This window comes from Mus pahari, chromosome 7 (genome assembly GCF_900095145.1).
Source record: "Mus pahari chromosome 7, PAHARI_EIJ_v1.1, whole genome shotgun sequence".
NCBI lineage: Eukaryota > Metazoa > Chordata > Mammalia > Rodentia > Muridae > Mus > Mus pahari.
Genome location: NC_034596.1, coordinates 112,032,368 through 112,051,363, shown reverse-complemented (window position 1 = coordinate 112,051,363; position 18,996 = coordinate 112,032,368). Strand labels below are relative to the sequence as shown.

The 18,996-nt window shown below is 45.5% G+C and overlaps 1 long non-coding RNA gene across 1 annotated transcript; it reads left to right on the top strand.

Moving 5' to 3' along the window:
- The first annotated feature begins 2,174 nt into the window (after positions 1 to 2,174).
- On the top strand, positions 2,175 to 13,938 carry LOC110324145. The gene is made up of 4 exons (XR_002380668.1): positions 2,175 to 2,396; positions 2,741 to 2,937; positions 4,042 to 4,096; positions 13,546 to 13,938. It is a non-coding gene; the product is annotated as an uncharacterized LOC110324145 (long non-coding RNA).
- The last annotated feature ends 5,058 nt before the right edge of the window (positions 13,939 to 18,996 follow it).

The window sequence follows — 18,996 nt, the reverse complement described above, 5'->3', positions numbered from 1 at the left end:
CCCTAAGGGAACAGCCACAGGATGAAATAGTACAGAATAGAGTTTATTCAGCTCATGGGGAGGGGAGTTGAGGGAATAGAGACGAGAAAGGCAGAGAGTAGAGGAGGAGAGGCTGGCCATGAGCTCGTGGGTGGGTAGGGGGAGTAGTAGAGGGGGGAGCAGGAACAAGAGAACAGAGCAAAAGCAAGAGAGCAATAGAGAGAGAGAGATCAAGGAGGGGGAAAGCAGCCCTTTTTATAGTGAGTCAGGCACACCTGCCTGTTGGGTGGAGCCTCAACAGTGGTGACCACCTTTAATTCCTGCACTCAGGAGGCAGGGGTAGGTGGTGGATCTCTGTGAATTTGAGGCCAGCCTGGTCTACAAAACAAGTTTCAGGAAAGCCAGGGCTACACAGAGAAACTCTGTCTCAGAAAACAAACAAACAAACAAACAAAGCTCCCTTCCTGTTCTTGGTGATAACCCCCTCTCGGTAAGGCTGCCTACACTTCCGTTGTACTCTGTGCCCTGTAAAGTAACAGTGTATACTGTACTACCTTACTGTTCCTTTACCCGATAATCTTTCCTTGTGCACATGCATATGTATGCACACATCCTTGTCCCAGATCTGCCCCTGGGCCCCATTCTGAACAGAGTATCTGCATGCCCCCTAGTGCCTTCTACACCATGGCTCTCAACAACAAGCTGGCTGAATTCATCCAATGAATAGGCAAATAAAAACATTCACAAAACAATTCACTGTGAGTTTCCTTCCATCATAGTTCCTCTTTAAAACCTAGAGCTGACTTCAGTGTCCTCTGAAGTTTTAGTCATTCTATGCAATAACTGGCCCAGGACTGTGATTTCAACAGAGAAAATGCCATGGCCTCAAGAGAAGTATCTCTGATAGGAGGGGTCCTTCTTTCCAGGTTGGACTCTTGAGTGCTGCCCTATCTTGTAAGTGCTGTCTCTCTCGGCCCATTAGTGAGCAGCAAGGCAAAAAAAAAGGGCAAGAGGTGATGTTTAATTTTTCTTGGTCTGGAAGCACAGTCAGTCAGGAAAGAGCAGCCCCCTTCCCAAGTTGCTGAGGCGTTTAACTGTGATGCCTAACATTCTTGAGAATGAAGAAGCACTCTCAAAACCTTCAGAAGTTAAAAAATGGAAATGGAAAAAAGGAATGAATTTAAGTTATTAATTTGAAATCTAATTTTATGACGTAAAGACGATTGCCATGAACTCATACGAAGAACAAAAAGAAAAATTACTGCCAGATAGCATCACATTTTAAAATTATTTCAGTGTGCCATTTCACAAATAATGTTCTGGAACAGTTTTGCTGCAAGAAAATTACTTATATATTCCAATTAGAAGAAGAAAAAGAACATTCCTCTTCAATATTTTTTTCCCAAGAAAAGAAGACTGGTTGGAGAAGACTGGTTAGCGCAACCTGCCTCTTTCCTGATTCTGTGGATGCTCTTAGAAGGCTGCTATTTACCAAACTTTCCTCAATGGGTGAGCTATTTCATTAGCTAAGCACAATTTGTAGATCCCAATCTTTCACCTGGAGAGGAAGAATGCCAAGAGGGGAGCGAGGGGCGGGGGCTGCAGGGTAGCCCCAGGGCAGCCGGGCGGGGTGCTTGCTTTATTCCCCCTGTCCTTCTCAGTCCCGGCGAGTATCACTGAAGTGTGACAAGCCACCGCCACAGGAGGATGGCTGGGAACCACCCCGACCAAGCCTGGTTTCTTTTGAGCCCAAAGAGATCAAGGGGTTTGGTGTTTACTCGTTGGAGAATGCCCTCCCATTCCCACCACAACACACCACCTTTCCAAGTAGTAAAAAAAACAAAAAAAAAAAAAAACCCAAAAACCCAAGTCCAGAACCTCCTGTTGCAGGGAGCCCCGAGGTTTTACCTGTCTTTAATTTATGCAGCATTTTTGCAATTGTGCCACCTCGGCAGGTGTGACCGCGCTTTCGCCGAGCCTCGGCGCTATTTTACCTGCTTGAATCTGTCAAAAACCCATTTGTATGCGCCCGGCTAATGTGCTAGAAATAAAAGCCCCGACCTGTCAGGCAAACTCGCTGCACCTGTTTCAAGCAGTTAAATTGTCCCATCTGCCACTAGCCCGGGAGATCAAAGGCCCTCCCCAGGAGGGGGCCTGGAACCCCGGCGAGGATGGGGCTCCTGGGCCCGGGGTTTAAGAGGATGGCGAGGAGCCCCGCAGAGAGGGTGCGGGCGCCGGCTACCTGAAGGAGCCTTTGTTCGGCCGGGCGCCGGGAGCGCATTCTTTCACACCAGTAACGGCGGGAGAAGACGTTCATTCAGTCCGCTTTCTTGGTGACGTAGTTGGGGCATTCATGTGTTTTTAACCTTGAATAATTTTTGTCTCTAAGCTCCAAACAAGCCTTATCCTGTCCACAGGTCAGTTTTGTTACAGAGGCCAATTAGCAGTGCTACCTTTGCCTGGGGCAACAAGCCAAGCGGTGCAGGCAGTGGCGGGGTAGGCCCTAGGAGAGGCGACGAGGAACTCCGGAGAGCTGTAATTTGAAAGGGGGGCCTTTGAAGCATTTACCTTACATGGGACGCCATTGTCACTGCAGGGTGTTTGATCTTAAAATAATTTACTTAATGATCTCACCATGGGAGCAATTGGCAGAGTGAGATTAGGCTGGAAGGCCTAATGGACATGGGAAAAGTTAAAATTGCTCAGGGGGAAGGTATGTACAGACTGAGATCCGACGGTGTGGTGTGTTCATTACTCCCAGGGGCGCAAAGCCCGGCCATGGCCGGTAGCAATCCACAGCATATCTAAGAAAAGCAAGCGTGGGCTCTCCGGGGAATGGCAGGGTTGGTGGGAATCCAACGCTCTTGCTGCCCTGCGCTGCACACCGGAGCTGGGAATAGAATCAGGGTTGGATACAGATGAGAAGGTGCAGTTCTGTCCCTTGTCCGTGGAAGCAAGGTGATTGATTGTTATTCTGGCGGAGGCAGCTTTGTCCTCCAGAAAGGAAATGTTTTAACCGAGCACATTTGTAACTCATGTCCTATTTCTTACATTCCTGCCAATGAGGCTTCTGCAGCCACCTGGAAAACACAAGCAAGGTTGGATGCTATCTCAAGACAAAAGAACTGCAGGTCTGATTCTTCTCAAAATTCAGGCTTCCTTGACTGTTCAACGTGTTTTTTTATTTTAGTTGCCACGGCCTCTGGAGAAAAGCATCTTATTACTCTCGATTATGAAATCAAAATGGATTATTAGTCTAAGAATTGCCGTTCCTGTTTATGCATTTGATGCTCCAAACTAGAGCCGGGGCATAGGCTAGGTACGGTTAGGTAAGCTTGGAATTCCTGCAATGCAGGTTCTTGGGAAAGCAAACTTGAGCGTCCTGGTGGCGTGTTCTTTCTGGAGAGTGAAACATAAAAGGGATGGTTCTAAATATATTTACAGATCAGGGAACATTAGTCTGATTCTTCAAGGCCTCGGGTTTTTTTGGCGGTGTGATAGGAAGACAGTGAAATTAAGTGTTAGCTTGTGTTGATGCAAATCAAGTAACTGTGAGCACCAATCTCAATTTGCTTGTGCAAAGAAAGATATGGCCCACAAGTCTTTGGAGTCTGTTTCAGATGCATCCATTGAGTTGCACCTGGGAGTCTTCAGCTATCAAAGCAGAATAGCCCTCTTTTGAACTTTTCTTTCTATGCCTTGCCTGTTTTGAAAAAGTAACAACTTGTTAATATATGCTTCAATAACTTCTGCTGTGATGTGTGGAGTCCTCAGTCTTCATCAAAGGTGATATGCTGTTCATATCTGGCCCTTGTTAAATGACTTGTTAAATATCATAGAGCTCATGCTTCTCCTCTTCTGGGGCCAAGAATGGCAGCAGATGGGAACTGGCAATTAGCCAAAGAAGATGATATATGGACAATGAGAAACTAGGTGCACATAGTTAATGTGGGAATTTAGTTGACATCATGTGTGGGAACCCCAGCAGGCCTTATGCAGGAAATAGTCTTGTGCTCTGGACACACTTGTTCTCTGTAGTCAGTCTTCTCTTCATGTTCACAGGAGATCTATCAAGTCTGGTACAACTGAAGCTGTGTGCAGTTGGAAAATTTGAATGGTAAGGTTGTTTATAACACTCAGATCCTTCTGGAGAAAATCTATGGAGAGCACACACACACACCTAGTTGTCCTGAATCCTAAGTAGGTAGACACCAAAGGAGCAGCCTTTCTTCATCCTTTCTTCCATTCACTTTCCATTTTCCCCAATGCTATCTTTAAAAGAATTTTAGTTGTGTTTATCATAAGGGATAATTACAGTTTAGAAGCCAAGAAGAAAATAGGTTACTCCTACTCCAAGAACTATTGATGATAAAGAGGGGCTGGAGAGTTGGCTCAGCTAGTTTAGAATACTAGCTGTTCTTCCAAAGGACCCAGGTTCAATTCCCACTACCCACATAGTAGCTCACAACTATTTGTAACTCCAGTTCCAGGTGATCCAATACTCTCACACAGACATACATGTAGGCAAAACACCAATGCATATGAAAATAAACAATTTTAAAAGAGAAGGAAAATAGAATATTTAGGAAAGATAGTTATAAGAGCTGGAATATTAACATTTTAATAAACTTGGAAATATTCTTTCATTAACCCCCTTTTCCTTCTTGTCTCCTCTTTAGCTCAGCTATACCACATCCACCCTCCATGTGTCTCTTCTCCTCACCTTATTAGTACTGTTTTAATTTTTGTCTCACTCGTCTACAATTTCATCAGTCTCTGTCTCAAGTTATTTCTTGCCCTCTGTAAAACTTTTCTTCCACTCAATCTCTTGCTGAAAGTCCAGGATCTAAATTAAAAGATCTGAATTTGGCGTATGAATGAATATTAGCCATCTTTTAAGAAAGACATCACCAATCAGTAATGACTCGATTTTCCAAGCTAAGGCAGCAAATTGTCAAGCTTGCTCTCAGATCTCCCAATCTGTCAGGGACATGTAGGTCAAGGTGCACTTGACCATCTCTCACAGAGCAAGCAAACACTGAGCTATCCTGAGCTTGCTCTCACACAGCAAGGAACAACTGCCCTGTAAGTAGCTGCACTCACGCTGAAGGACAATCAGAAGGAGATGGGTGAAAAGACTAGGTCGGGGGTCAAGCCACTTACCCACCCCCTCCCGCCCAGCTCTCCTCCCCTCCTGGCTGATTGCAGTGCTCTGTGTCAGGTACTCCCACTGGCCTAGAACCATCATCTCATCCAGAAGACACATAAATTCCACCCAGGTAGTTCTAAAATCACCCAGCTGATCATTCAATTTATATACAGTATCAAGTGTTCATTTCAGAACTGTGATTTCAGTCCCACTGACCTTCCAGTCCTTGACATGTGCTTTGCCGGGGCCCTCTAAGACGTAAGAGTAACTTTTTAGTACTTGCAGAAAAAGCAATTGAAGTTCATTTCTCATAGATTACAGGTCCATCAGAAATGAAAATATCTTCAAATGGCCAACAGGCAATTTTCAAACGCCCATCACTGCTGGTAGAATGACCCAGTTTGGGGCCCACTGGGCAGTACCCGGGACTTCTTGTGCAGATCTGTGCTCTGTCACGTCCAAGTCTCTGAGCACACATTACGTTGCCAGGAAACAGATATTGCCGGGTTTGCCAATTGCTGTAAGATTTTTTATTTGTAAATTTTTCTCATATCCCGTTTTATTTTTACATGATTGGCAGAAGTGATGCTGAATCTGGAGGGGAACTGGTGGTTTGACACAGTTTGCATGGCTCCTAGAGAAATGGAGGTAGGCAGCTGTCATACTCACTTGAGTTAGAAGCGTCTTTGTCAGGAGATGCCAGAGGAGGCCTGCTGAGGAAGTGGCATTGTGCTGTGCCTCCCTCTGTGGTTCTTCCAGCTCCATGACCTTACTCCTCCATCTCACAAGGAAACCCATGGCCACTGTTTTTTGACACCCACCTCTGTTTTCTGCGTTGTCTCACAGGCAGTTTCCCCTCACAGCAGTCTGAATCAGGTTCCCAGGAATCTTAGGAACTTGAAAGGTAGCTAATCCTCCCCCAAGATACCCCAACGGTAACTTTAAGACATACACAGTAGTTTTGAAGTACTACAACCAGTGTCTTCAGAAATCCAAAGACAGGAACTCCTAGAAAGTCACCTGGTGGAATTCCGCAGTCTCTCTCTCAAATGGCTTCAATTTAAAGGGGAAAAGAAGGAGATTTGGCAGGATGCATTTTTATGTCTTTAAATGAAGAAATCACCCAAGTTCTTAAAAATCACTGCAAGCAGAGGCTTTCCCTCCCTTAAAATGACTGTTATAAGGCAACATCCAAATTCATAAATTCTAAATTTAGTTGAGTCTGTCAATCATGTGACCTTAAACAATCTTTCATCTTTCAGCCATCATTTTGCTCTCCCATCTCCAGAGGATAAACACCAGTAACAATGTAGCCTTAAAATGGAAACAAGACTCTTACCTGTTCAAGTAGATTGTGGGGGCGGGGAGGTGACATTTCATTTAGGTGCAGAATGGGAAATGGACAAGTGATTTACAACGTATACTTTCAGAATAGCAAGTAATATATGTTAGCACACTCCAGTAAGAGGCAGAGGCAGGAAGATAAGGAGTTTAAGATTAGGCCTTGCATCATAGTAAGTTAGAGGCCAGCCCAAGCTATAGGAGACACTGTCTCAAAACCACAAGGATTTTCAGAAAAGCATGTGTTACAGCTTGCTTGCTGTAAGGAAATCTTGCTAAATCCTTTAACTCCTGGCAAGTCAAGTTTTAGTGTTTCAAGAAGGGGACTTCTATTTGGTTGTCCCCAGGCCAACAGATGCTTGGAAATCTGTTCCCTATAATGGGTACCAAGGACTGCTCATTGGTTATGGTCTTGTTAATGGTGCCTCTAAAGACCAAAGCACTTACTCTAACTGCTGCAGGGTGCATGCTCTGTTGATGAAGACCTCTCTAGATAAAGACCTCCCTCAGGGTGAGGCCCTTACCCAGTCGGGGCTTAACCCCTCTATACAGGGGGTGATAAAGGAGTATGATTCCTTATTCTCTGATTTCTCCACTGCAGGGCGAGAGAGTGTGGTGAAGGACCATTTACTGTCACTGCAAGTGACACAGTGGAGAAGAACCAAGTTTGCATTTGGATTTTGACTAGACATAAAAGAAAGCAGGAAGCAGAAACCAAAGGGAAGGGTTAGGTTGTCCCCACACTCGAATGGATTATTGTTTAACATATCAACATCTTCACATCTGTAACTCTGGACACTAGACTCCTCCCTCAATCTTTTTTTGATGCATGGGTCTCTTGCCTCCACTCAGGCTACATGAATTCACCTTAGCCCCACAGCCCTCTGGGAATGCCTGGGGGCTTCCTGGTCTTTGCAGTTTGATTCTTCCATTCACTCAGGGTAGCTAGTAACAGGGTAATTAATTGTCTTTTTCTTTGTCAGAAGCCTGTGCATGTGGCTCGGTATAGATAGCTACATTGCTTGGCACGAGGAGGGGGGGGGGTCCTTTTCAGACACATCTATTGGATAATCTCAGGCCTAGAGTTTACTCTCAATCTGTCCTTGCATGGGTTTCTTTGAGTGAGTCATCATGTTAGATGGGAAGAGGGGGACTCCATTATACTGCAGCAAAGAACAGTTAGCAGCTATGTTAGTCAACCAGACAGGTTCCAGCTGTTTGCTGAAGAGGAGTGCTGCCATTGCATCATCAGCTTTGGGTACCAACCATACGCTTTGTCTCTTTGTCCTCTGAGCCTCTTTAGCTTGCCTTATCTTCACATCCCCAAAGATAGAGTTCCCGGGAGCCCATCCAATAAACTTCCTGCTTGAAAGATTCTATCATGAGAATTGTTCCCCAGAATTGGACTTAGGTTTGTAAAATGTAAATGCTGCTTCTGGGTAAGTGCTTTATGGTCTCAGGAAGGCGAGGTAGCTTTCTCTGGTCCACTCATCAGACAGGTGCTGCACCTGGGACGAACCCCTACCATCTGGCTATTGACCCAAGGTTTTTGCAAAGACAGGGAGCAAGAGTCATGTAGGTATCCATATGCAATTTTTCCTTTAACAGGCAGTGAGATACTGCCTTTGCTAGACAGCACCCACTCTTCATGTGGGCCCAGAGGGCAACTGAAAGTAGGTTGAAAGCCTGGTACCTGGCATCTCTGCCTTCCTTTTATGTTTGTCTCTTGTACTGAGGGTGTGATGCCTGTCTGATTCTGCACAGGGATGATCACTCACAGTATTCCTTTGCCTGGTCGATTTCCTCTCCCTGCAAGGCTGAAGGAACAGAAATATCATTGTCCTAAATCTGTAGTCACCTTGGATTCTAGGAAGAGCAAACTAGGACAGGGCATTCCCTGTGTAGGGACAGTCATCCATGAGGACCAGGTCATGCCATAATCAGGGAAGTCATCTATGTTGGCTAGGTCATTCCCTGAAGAAATAATGATCTCATTAGAAGCAGCTTTCCCTTCAAGCCAAAAGCATTCTTAGGATTGCTTAACAGGACCAGAACTGAGGCAATTATTCACCAGACCCAACACCTTCACTAGAACTGCTTGATCATGCAAACCCCTTTCCCCAACCCAGTCTCTACTTAAATCTGAAGCTCATACAAGTATCTCAAAGATAGACTTGTGGGTCTGGAGAGATGGCTCAGTAGTTAGGAGCTCTTGCTGCTTTTCTGGAAGATCCAAGTTTGGTTAATAGCATCCATGTTAGGAGACTCAAAACTGCCTATGATTTCAGATCCAAGATAATACATCTCTGGCCTTCACAGGCACTTGCAAGCATATACACATACTGATGCAGGGAAATTCAGGATTCCCCTCTTAGGGTTCTTAGTCTCATTAAGAAGGCTTTAGGCCGGGCAGTGGTGGCGCATGCCTTTAATCCCAGCACTTGGGAGGCAGAGGCAGGCAGATGTCTGAGTTCAAGTCTAGCCTGGACTACAGTTCCAGGGCAGCCAGGACTACACAGAGAAACCCTGTCTCGGCAGGGGGTGGGGGGTGGGGGGTGGGGGAGGAAAAAAAAGGCTTTAGGACTGTTCTCAAACAGAAGCTCAAGGACATTTTAATTATAGTTTAAAGAAAGACTTGTGGGCAGGTCGACTGTAAACTTTAGCACCTGCCCAGAGGAGTAAAAAGTAGGGTTGGGGAGTCATGACATTGAAGTTGATGTGGCACCATGATGAGGTGAGTGAGCATCTGTATGGCTGGGAAAGAGAGAGAGACAGACAGAGAGGGAGAGGGGAGGGGGGACGGGATGAGGGGAGAGAGAGAGAGAGAGAGAGAGAGCCCAAATTGTTGCCCAGAGGTAGGGGGTGGGGTGGGGAGCCCAAAGTGTTAGGAAAATTGCATTTAGAAAGAAGATAGACAAAAAGGAGAAATTATGGTGTCTTAGTTATGGTTTTACTGCTGTGAACAGACACCATGACCAAGGCAAGTCTTATAAAAAAACAACATTTACTTGGGGCTGGCTTACAGGTCAGAGGTTCAGTCCATTATCAGGAGCATGGCAGTATCCAGGCAGGCATGGTACAAGCAGAGCTGAGAGTTCTATGTCTTCATCCAAAGGCGGCTAGTGGAAGACTGACTTCCAGGCAACTAGGGTGAGGGTCTTAAGCCCACACCCACAGTGTCACACCTATTCCAACAAGGCCACATCTCCAGATGGTGCCACTCCCTGGTCCAAGAATATACAAACAGTCACATATGGTCTTTGGTTTTTTTGTTTGTTTGTTTGTTTTTTGTTGTTGTTTTTTAAATAACTCAGAAAGCAAGCAGACTTAAGACTCTTAACAAGCTACAGTCCGTGAGCTACTATCCTAGAGGCAGGAATTCTGGAAAAGAAAACGTACAATATCTCATTAAAGGACTAACTATTCCACCTACCTCTCTTTAGTAAGGTGATGAAGTTAAACATCCCTTCTAAGGATGGTCCCTTAGACAAAATGACTGAAGCACAGATGGCGTGCGTGTTCAGTGCCCACCCAAGCCAAAGAGTTCACTCTCTTAGCCAGGAGTTCTGGTGTGTTGTTGTTTTGTACTCTAACAGTAACACTCAATTAAAACTTGAAAAATAATCTTTGTAAACAAGGAAATGGAATTGGAGCCATTGGATCCTTTTTGTGTGTCTCTTCTGAATGCATCACACGGAGTGAATCTCTTCTCTGCTGTTCTCGGGTTCTCTTCTCTTAAATTGGGTAGTTGAGTGAAGCGCGCTGGGCTCCAGGAGCTGGGCCTTTTGACCTGAAACTCCAGTTATACTAGTAAGTATATTACTCATGAGGCTCTCCCTCTCATTAACTCACCTTCACTATTCATTTCTATCCATGGCTGCTAACAAAAACTCTGCCAGTCTCCGGCCTTGCAGTGTGCTGGTTGCCCCACGAGGGAACCTCCAGAACCTCTTTGCTCATTGTACTCATTGCCCCCACCTCCACCCCCCACCCCGCCAGGGGCTGACTCTGCTGTGAACCCTATTCTCAAGCTCTTGGTTCTTGGTCACCAGGGAATGTCAAAATCTATCAGTGCCAGCTGTCCAGTGGAGTGTGTGCAAAGTTTCCAATTCCCTGCAATCACACCTGGCTCAGACCTCATGGCTCAACCTGAGTGCCTTGTTTCAAGGCTGATCTCATCAGAGCTGATGCCACCCCATCTCCTTGAGTTCTGCTTGTTTGTTCGTTTGTTTGTTTCTTTTACAGAGGGCAGATTTTGCTCAAGTAAATAATCAGTTACCTAAGCAGAGTCACTGGCACCTGCTACAATTCCAACAGGCTAGGAGGGTTCTCCAGTTCTTTTATTGAGTTCATCGCACCCTCTAAAGTCCCTCTGGAGGCCTAAGGGCTCAGGCCAGCGACCAGAGAGCAGAAACCCTTCTTTGTGCTGCTCCTGAGCAATTTCTCTGGGGTCTATTCACTGCCTAGAATCCCTACTGCTTCCACAGCCTGAGGGGATTTCCATCTTACCCTGAAAATCCTCTGATTGGCAAGCCCAGTGCACACCAATTAGCTTCCTTGCTTTGCCCCAGGGCAGGTGTTTGGGGGGGGGGGTGTCGGTGAGAAACTAAAGGTTCCTGTAATTTGGTTTGAGTCTTTGAGTTTGTTCTGCTGTGCAATTTTTGTTTTGACAGTATTTTTATCTGACAGGATTTAGGAGATGGTTGACTTCTACCTGTGAGTCTTCAGCAGCAGGCACTGCTCCAGAGTCAGCCCACCTTCAGCTGGAGAAGCTAGGGAAGTATAGACTAACTTAGTGGCCAAGTGAGTCTGTCCTTCCTCCCTTAACTGCTAAACACAGCATCCAGGTTCTGGGCCTCTGGTTACTACTGGCCCTAGCTAGTGTAGAGTAGCCTCTCTTTAAACTCTAGTGTACATCTGTTTTAATTGAACCTCATCGATTCTGAACCTGACTTTAAATGACCTTTAAAAATGAATGGACAGATCAGTTGTTTATATTTTTCCTCTGTCCTGGAATTTGCTTTATAACTGTCTTGTATGAATCTCCAGGGTCCAGCTCCCCTCTAGTGCTGAGCTTGGATTCAGGTTTCCTGGACTCAAGATCAACCCACTCTGCCCAGTTAGCTGGGTAGCTGTAGGCAGGTTGCTTAACCTCTCTGCTCCATGACTGCCTGTGTGTAACTTGGTCCCTTAGGAAGACCTCTGTGCAGATAGATTAAAGTCTTACAGCAGAGTCGGCACATGAAACACACTCTACTCTCATTGGGTCCCACTCTCCTTGCATTTATATTATCTTGCTTTGGTCTGTTCAAGCTTACAGATTTTAAAACAACTGTCCTCTATGTCACTGGCCCTTTTGTGCCAAAGCACAAGAGACAATCTGGGACATTTAACAGCTGTCTCACAGGCTAGTGCTTCAGTTTGCTAAGGACAGAAGTGAGAAAGTGGACACCCTGTTTTTAAGCTATTGGGGGGGGGGGTGGAGGTGAACTTTTTAAAAAGTGGTTTTCTGCTGGCCTCCGAGTGGGTTTACTAACTTTAATGGGCAGTGAATGTGGAGAAGGAGGTTAGTGTTCTATACAAACTCCGCTTTTCAAAAGCTACCAGGAAGGGTCAAAGACCAGGAAGTACACTCACTGTACTTCTGGCTTTCAGCTGAATCGGACCAGGCAACAGGAATGCAGGCCTTTCTTTCTCTGCATCATAATGAACGGAGGGCCCAACAGAGGCAAATTGCTAGGAGATTCAAAAGGATAAACTCTAATTTCTATTAAGCTGCTATTCCAACTTCAGCAGCTGCTTGTGAAAGCAAAAACCAGAACCTCCGGGCTCATGGCTTCGTCGTCCTACGTGCATCTCTGTGGTACCTGCAGAAGGCTCTGTTTGCTGACAGGCTAAATGTACACTGTACACAGAGCCAGCACTTCTCTTTGTCACGCAGCACCATCCACTCCTTTAACTGCATTCTCGTTATTTTAAAGCTGTCTCCATTCTCTTCCAAACACCATAATTAGAAGCTGAAAAGCCTCCAGCACCAAACCCAGTCAGGTCTCTGGATGAACAAAAATTTCTCCAGGGATTCAACAGTTGACCCTGGATAAGCCAGGGAGTGAGTGAGGCACAGCGACCCACAGCTGGGCAGCTGGTGGTCTGTTGAGGTGTTACCAAGCAGCCCCACCCAGGTTTTAGGTTCTGGAACTTGGTTGTGTTCTAACTGGTTTTGTTTGTGCAGCGGTTTCCTGTGGTGAAAGGTGGGAAAGCATGCTGGTGCTCTGGGAATAGTTCTTGGTGTCCCTTAGAAGTGGGAAGTGTTTTGTAACTGAGTTGAATCAGGTAGAGAGCGGAAGTGATAAACACAGTGGGAGGAGGAGGAGGAGGAGGAGGAGGAGGAGGAGGAGGAGCTTTTAAGGTGTACAAGTTTTAAGGTGGAACAGATTATCTGCTCAGGCAGATCACTTTCTTGTTTGGTGTTTTGCATCCTTTCCCACCACACAGATTCTGAATTCTGACCAAGTGTTAGTATTTCAAATGAGTATAAAAACCATGCTATCTCTTGCTCCCCCCCGCCCCCCAGAGAAACAGGAAAAGGAAATGAGAACCGAAGGAGAAAGACAAAAAAGATGAAGGTTGGAAGAAAACAATTAAAAGAAAAACTAAGAAACACTATATTTTCACGTCTCGCCTGGATCTGCTGCTTACTGGAGCCCTCTTGCTTGAGCACATCTCTGCCCCTGTCTGTGTCGGCCTTGGCCCTGGGATGTTAGGTAGAGGAAAGGGAAATTGTTCTGGAATCTACAACTGTTCCAGGAAACTCTCCCAGAAGGAATGTGGGTACAAATGAGAACTTGTTTGACTTGCATCCCATCCTTCAAGCGAAGCATCTGAAGTGCGAAGAATCCTGGGAGGGTTTTTTTTTTTTTTAAATTATATTTTAAATTCTGCAGGTGAAACACTGAACTCTGAAAAATGGGCCTGTCAGCAATGTTTTTCATAAATCTACCGATCTGTCATGTGTTTCTTCTGGCCCCTGTTTGCTAATTGTCACGTGGTGTTTCTCTTATTTCTCTAATCTCTAGGACACAATGAAGCCGATCAATCAGCATAAACCACAGGAAGCGGCTGCATCTCTTAGATCCCATCCCAGCTTCCAGGGTGGTAGCTCCAAAGTCTTCATGTCCTACTGGGCCAGCGCCCTCCGTGAGAAACATATCAGTCCTTTCTTCTTTGCCTCCTGCTGTCCCCAACCCTACCACCAAGGAGCCAGCTTGAGAAACATGGCCTGATGCTAAAATCAAAAGGAATGGGAGCCAACTTCCCTGCGTAGACAGTGGAGGGCCCATATTTCTATTCTGCCTGACCATTGTGGACAGGAATTACTCACTTACCTGAACACAACAGCGACAATCTTTCTGATTAAAAACAGAAAAGAATCAGAAAAAGAAATGAAAAATAAATCAGAATTATTTCCTAATTTGTCTTGATGGCAATGATGTTGTCAGGTGGCCCCAACTGCCCTGGAACTTTCTATGTAGCAAAAGATGACCTTGAACATCTGTCTCTTCCTCAGCCTCCTGAGTGCTGAATTACCGGAGCACACCAACACACTCAGTTTATGGAGTGCTAAGGATGGAACCCAGGGCTTGAGCATGCCAGCCAAGCATTCTAGCAACCAAGTTATATCCCATAATTTATTTTAAAAGCTAAGTCTTTAGTTGATATTGAACTTTTCCTTCTCTCTTCCCTACATTAATCTACTGTGAAGCCCATAGCAGGTCATACTGGGCTCCTAAGTAGCAAAGGCTGTGGATGGAGACCTTGTACAATGTATCTCTGTCTCTAATTAGGCAGAATCTGATCTGGGAAGATCTAGGACAGAAATCTCATTTTTAAATATCTATCCATCTATCTATCTCTCTACTTCTTTTATACATGTGGATATTTTGTCTGCATGTATGCATACCAGAAGAGGACATTGGATCCCATGGGACTACAGTTAAAGAGGGTCATGAGCTGCCATGTAGGTGCTGGTAATTGAACTCAGGACCTCTGGAAGAGCAACTGCTGTTCCTAACCATGAAGTCGTCTCTTCACTCCTAGAAATCTTATTTTTGATCCAACAGAAGGGAAATAGGAAGGTTCCTCTTTCCATTATTAAGTCAAACCCAGTGCTGAGACTTCTTTTGGACTCTAGTGACTCCACTAGTTCTGCACTGCCATCAGCTGTTTGTCAGTGACCAGGAAAGAGATGTGTCCTGACGCAGCAAGGCATGAACAGACCACTTTCCACTCTCCCACTGCTGTGCCTGCCCTGGAGCCCTTAGACTGTGAGCCAGAATGAAACTTTGTTCCTTTAAGTGTTTGGTCTCAGTTTCAGAAAAGTTAACTCTCATAGACAACTACTTCCCAGCTATGTCACCACTGCAGGAACCAGGAAAATCTGTACAAGAATCTACAGTGACCTCAAAATTAAGTGCTGGATTTAAAAAGAAAAACTATGTTTCAGTGACTCCTTTTACCCACTTTTAATTAGTTAAGGGCTTGTTGAATCACCTTTCGGAATGCCAAAAGGTGGTCTGATTTATTAAAAATAATAACATCCTAAGAGAGATTTAGGCATTTTATGTAGTCAGGTAGACTTTATCCAACCTTTGAAAAATACCAGAAACCTGTCTGTGCACAGCTGCTTTGAGATCAGTTTTGTTCTAGTTAGGGGTCTGTGGCTGTGATAAGATACTCAACCCAAGACCAACTTGGGGAGGAAAGAGTTTATTTCAGCTAATACTTCAGTCCATTACTGAAGGGAGTCTGGGCAAAAACTCAAGGAGTGAACGTGAAAGTTGGAACGAAAGCAGAGGGCATGGAGGAGGGCTGCTTACTGGCTTGCATCCTATGTCTTGCTCAGCTGATACAATCCAAGCCCAACTATCCAGGATGGGTCCACTCACATCAGTCTGGGCCTTCTCATATCAGGCATCAATCAAGAAAATTAGACATTCGCACAAGCCAATATGATAGAGGCAATTCCTCCATTAAGATCTCTTCTTCCAAAGTACGTCTAGGTTTGTGTCAAGTTGATGCACATGCTATCTGCAAACCCAGGTTTACATCACTGGTGCCAGGTTTAAGGCCTGGCAGGGGAACTGGACACAAGCACCTGTCCCTGGGAAGGTGAATGCTCACTTAGGAAATGCAGACAGATCATCAAAGATTGGCCTGGGAATCATGACAACCAACTGCAGGCACCCAGAAGAGCTCCGATCAGGTGGGGAGAAGACCTGGAGAGCTCTGCAAAGGGCATTAGCTGCTGGAAAGGAACAAATAGAGCAGCCATGAAGGACATGATTGACAGGAAAAAAGAAACAGAGCTGGTCCCAAATAGCGTCTCAGTCACAGTGGAGGCAAGACCACACAGAAAGGATGGTAAACGCTTGAGCAGAAGAAAAGGCTGTATCCAGACCTGGCAGAGAAGACGATGATGGGGGAGGGGCTGAGAGCAATTTTACCTAATGACTACAGGGAATTGGGAGTGGGCAACCATGGGCTGGATGTTTATACTCCCTCAAACTCCGGCTGGAACCCCTGTGTGATGGTCTTTATAGCAGGGGGGCCTTTGGTGGTGATGATGGGTCATGGCAGTGGATCCCCAAGGGATGGCACTCTAGCATTTTTTAAAGAATCCCACAGGGATCCATTGTTTTTTTTTTTGTTTTTTTTTTTCACCAGGTGAAGGCACAGCAGGAAGTTGCCATCCATGGACCAGGAAGTGACTTTTACCAAACGTGGAATCTACACGATCATTAACTGAACTGCCTCTAGCACTTAAGAAATCAGTCTCTCTGTTGATACACCACACTGCCTAGGTGCACACAGACAATACGTTAAGTGGCTCAAAGGAATAAGACTCCATGATCCCTGACTGGCAGGGTGACCAAGGGAGCTGAAGACCTTGATCCATTTCCCTTTCTCCTTGATACAGCTAATCATTCTCCAAGCCCAGTCAGTTTTCCTCTGTAATATCTCAAAATCTACCCTGTCCACCTAGCCACCTACACTATTAAAGTCAGTAATTACTCCCTTAAACTTGGCCTTCTGTCTCAAGCATTAAAATGAATCAGATCAAGATATCCCTTGAGTTTAAAGTCCATTGTGCCTCCAGGATAAAATTTATTCTTTTAACATTGCCTCTGAAGTCCTTAGAATCTAGACTTGGCCGATACTGCTGGCTTTGTACGCCTTAGTTACATAATCGTTTTTAGAACATGACATGTTCTCCTAGGCTGTATCGTTGGACTTCTCTCTTCCATGTGACTTCTTTGCTGTTATTGTTGTTTGGTTTTTCTTTTGAGACATGGTCTCATGTAACCCAGGCTGGTCTCAAGGTTGCTGTATATCCAGGGATGCCTTTGAGCTCCCTCAACCACTACCTCCCTAATGCTCAGATTACAGGCCTATAGCACCATACCCGATTTATGAGAAGCTTAGGACTGAACCCAAGACTTGCATGCTTGGTAGGCATCCTACCAACTGAGCTACATCCTCAGCTCCTTCGCCCGTTTTTGAATGGATGAGCAAATGATCAGTTGAGAAAGAGCAAAGAGCCTGTGAAGGGAAACCAGCGAGATCTGCCTATGGAGAAGTAATTCACCTCCACATTTGCCTAGAAATGAGGGTTTAAAATGGAGAGTCAGTGCTGGGATCCATCTCACAGCCCCATGTGTCCCAGATGTCCCTTGCTGCTATTGTACCCAAGTATAAACCAGTGAGAATCAACAGACAACATGGAAATGCTGAGTTTAGATGCTCAGCAGAAAAATGTCCTCCTCAACTTTTGTACACAGAATGAAGTGCTGGTCAGTGACACCAGATGAAAGGCCCTGGCTTTTATTCCTAAACCACAGGAAACAGGCAATTAACAGGACTGGGGATTTGTATAGAGCTTTAATCGCCTTTTCAAACGATGGCAGTAGGTTGGTTTCCTCTCTGTTCCTCCAAGGCCTTTAAGCCAAAGGACCCATCTAATTCTTTTCCAGTGCTGACATCATTGGAATCTGAAAACTCCTTAGCTCAAAGGCATTTAAAAAGTTCTAATACAGGGTTCAGCTGCCAGAGGCAGCCTGACTCCAGGTGCTATTTTGAGGGCTCAGGGTGGTGCTGAAGCATTCTAGGTTGTTGTCTGCCTCACACCACCCTGAGCTGCTTCTGCCAGGTCACAAGGCTCCTACACCCATCTCACCAAACTCAATGCCAGCAGCCTGTGCCAGACGGCCTCTTCCTCCTTCCTGAAACCGCTTCTCAGTCTCTTGTTCTCCTTTTAACTTCTTATCTTCCCAGCTCTCCGCATGTGTCTTAGTGTCCCCTGACTGTGAAGAGACACCATGATCATAGCAACTCTTATAAAGGAAAACATTTCACTGAGTTGGCATGCGGTTTCAGACGTTTCGTCCATTATCGGCAGGGCGGAGAATGTGGCCGCATGCAGACAGATATGGTGCTGGAGAAGGGCCTGAGAGTTCTACGTCTTGAACCAAAGGCAGCGTAAGGAGATTGTGTACCACACTAGGTGTAGCTTATTCATAGGAGACCTCAAAGCCTGCCCACATAGTGAGACACTTCCTCTAATAAGGCCACACCTACTCCAAAAATACCATATTTCCTAATAGTGCCACTCCCTATGAGCCAAGCATTCAAGCACTTGAGTCTATGAGGGCCATTCTTATTCAAACCACAACATGGCACTGGCCACAACTTCATTTGGAATTTCTTCTCCTATTTGTCTTCATTCGTACATGTCACAGTCTAGTTCTACGTCTTCCAGAGTTAATTACGTGCTGGTAATTTCTAAATTTATGTCTGATTCTCAAGGACATGCCTGAGCCTGGTTGCAGGAGCAAAATGTACACATTCTTTACTATGGCAGTGATTTCATGTTGGGGACTAGACAGCAGCAAGGGTGGAGTATTTACCACAAAGACACGTACTTCAGGTTGGAGTTCTGCCTCCGGTTCCTGGGAGCCCAGTGTTACCCAGCACGGTCTTCTTTCCAGCTGCCCTCCAGAGGTATGTATTCAAGCACCTGCCTGGTAGCTCCCTTTTGGAGGTATATCTCAACCCAACCCATTCTAGCTATATTCCCCAGCTCCTGCAACTGGTACTCCATATTTTTGCAGCTCAGGTCAAAATTAGAAAATGTAAGAGTACAGGATGTGGAAGAATGCAGTGAAATGCTGTCTTCTACATGTGACATAGCTGTCACACTCATGAACTCAACGCAGCTGTGAACACCTGTACGAGATCAAGCCAGCCAAAATTCCAGCATTAGTGGGGAGGTGATCTCCAGGCCTCACTGAGGAGCTGCTGGGGGTGGGGGGACACCATTCTTCTCTGAGGGTGTGGTCACTTGTAGGTTAGCACCCTCTAGCAGATGTCCCCACACCCATTCACATGTACACAGCACTGATTGATTTAGTGGGTTATCAAATCAAACAAGAAGATAGTGGGATGTGGGGGGACTGTTGTTGGAGGAATCG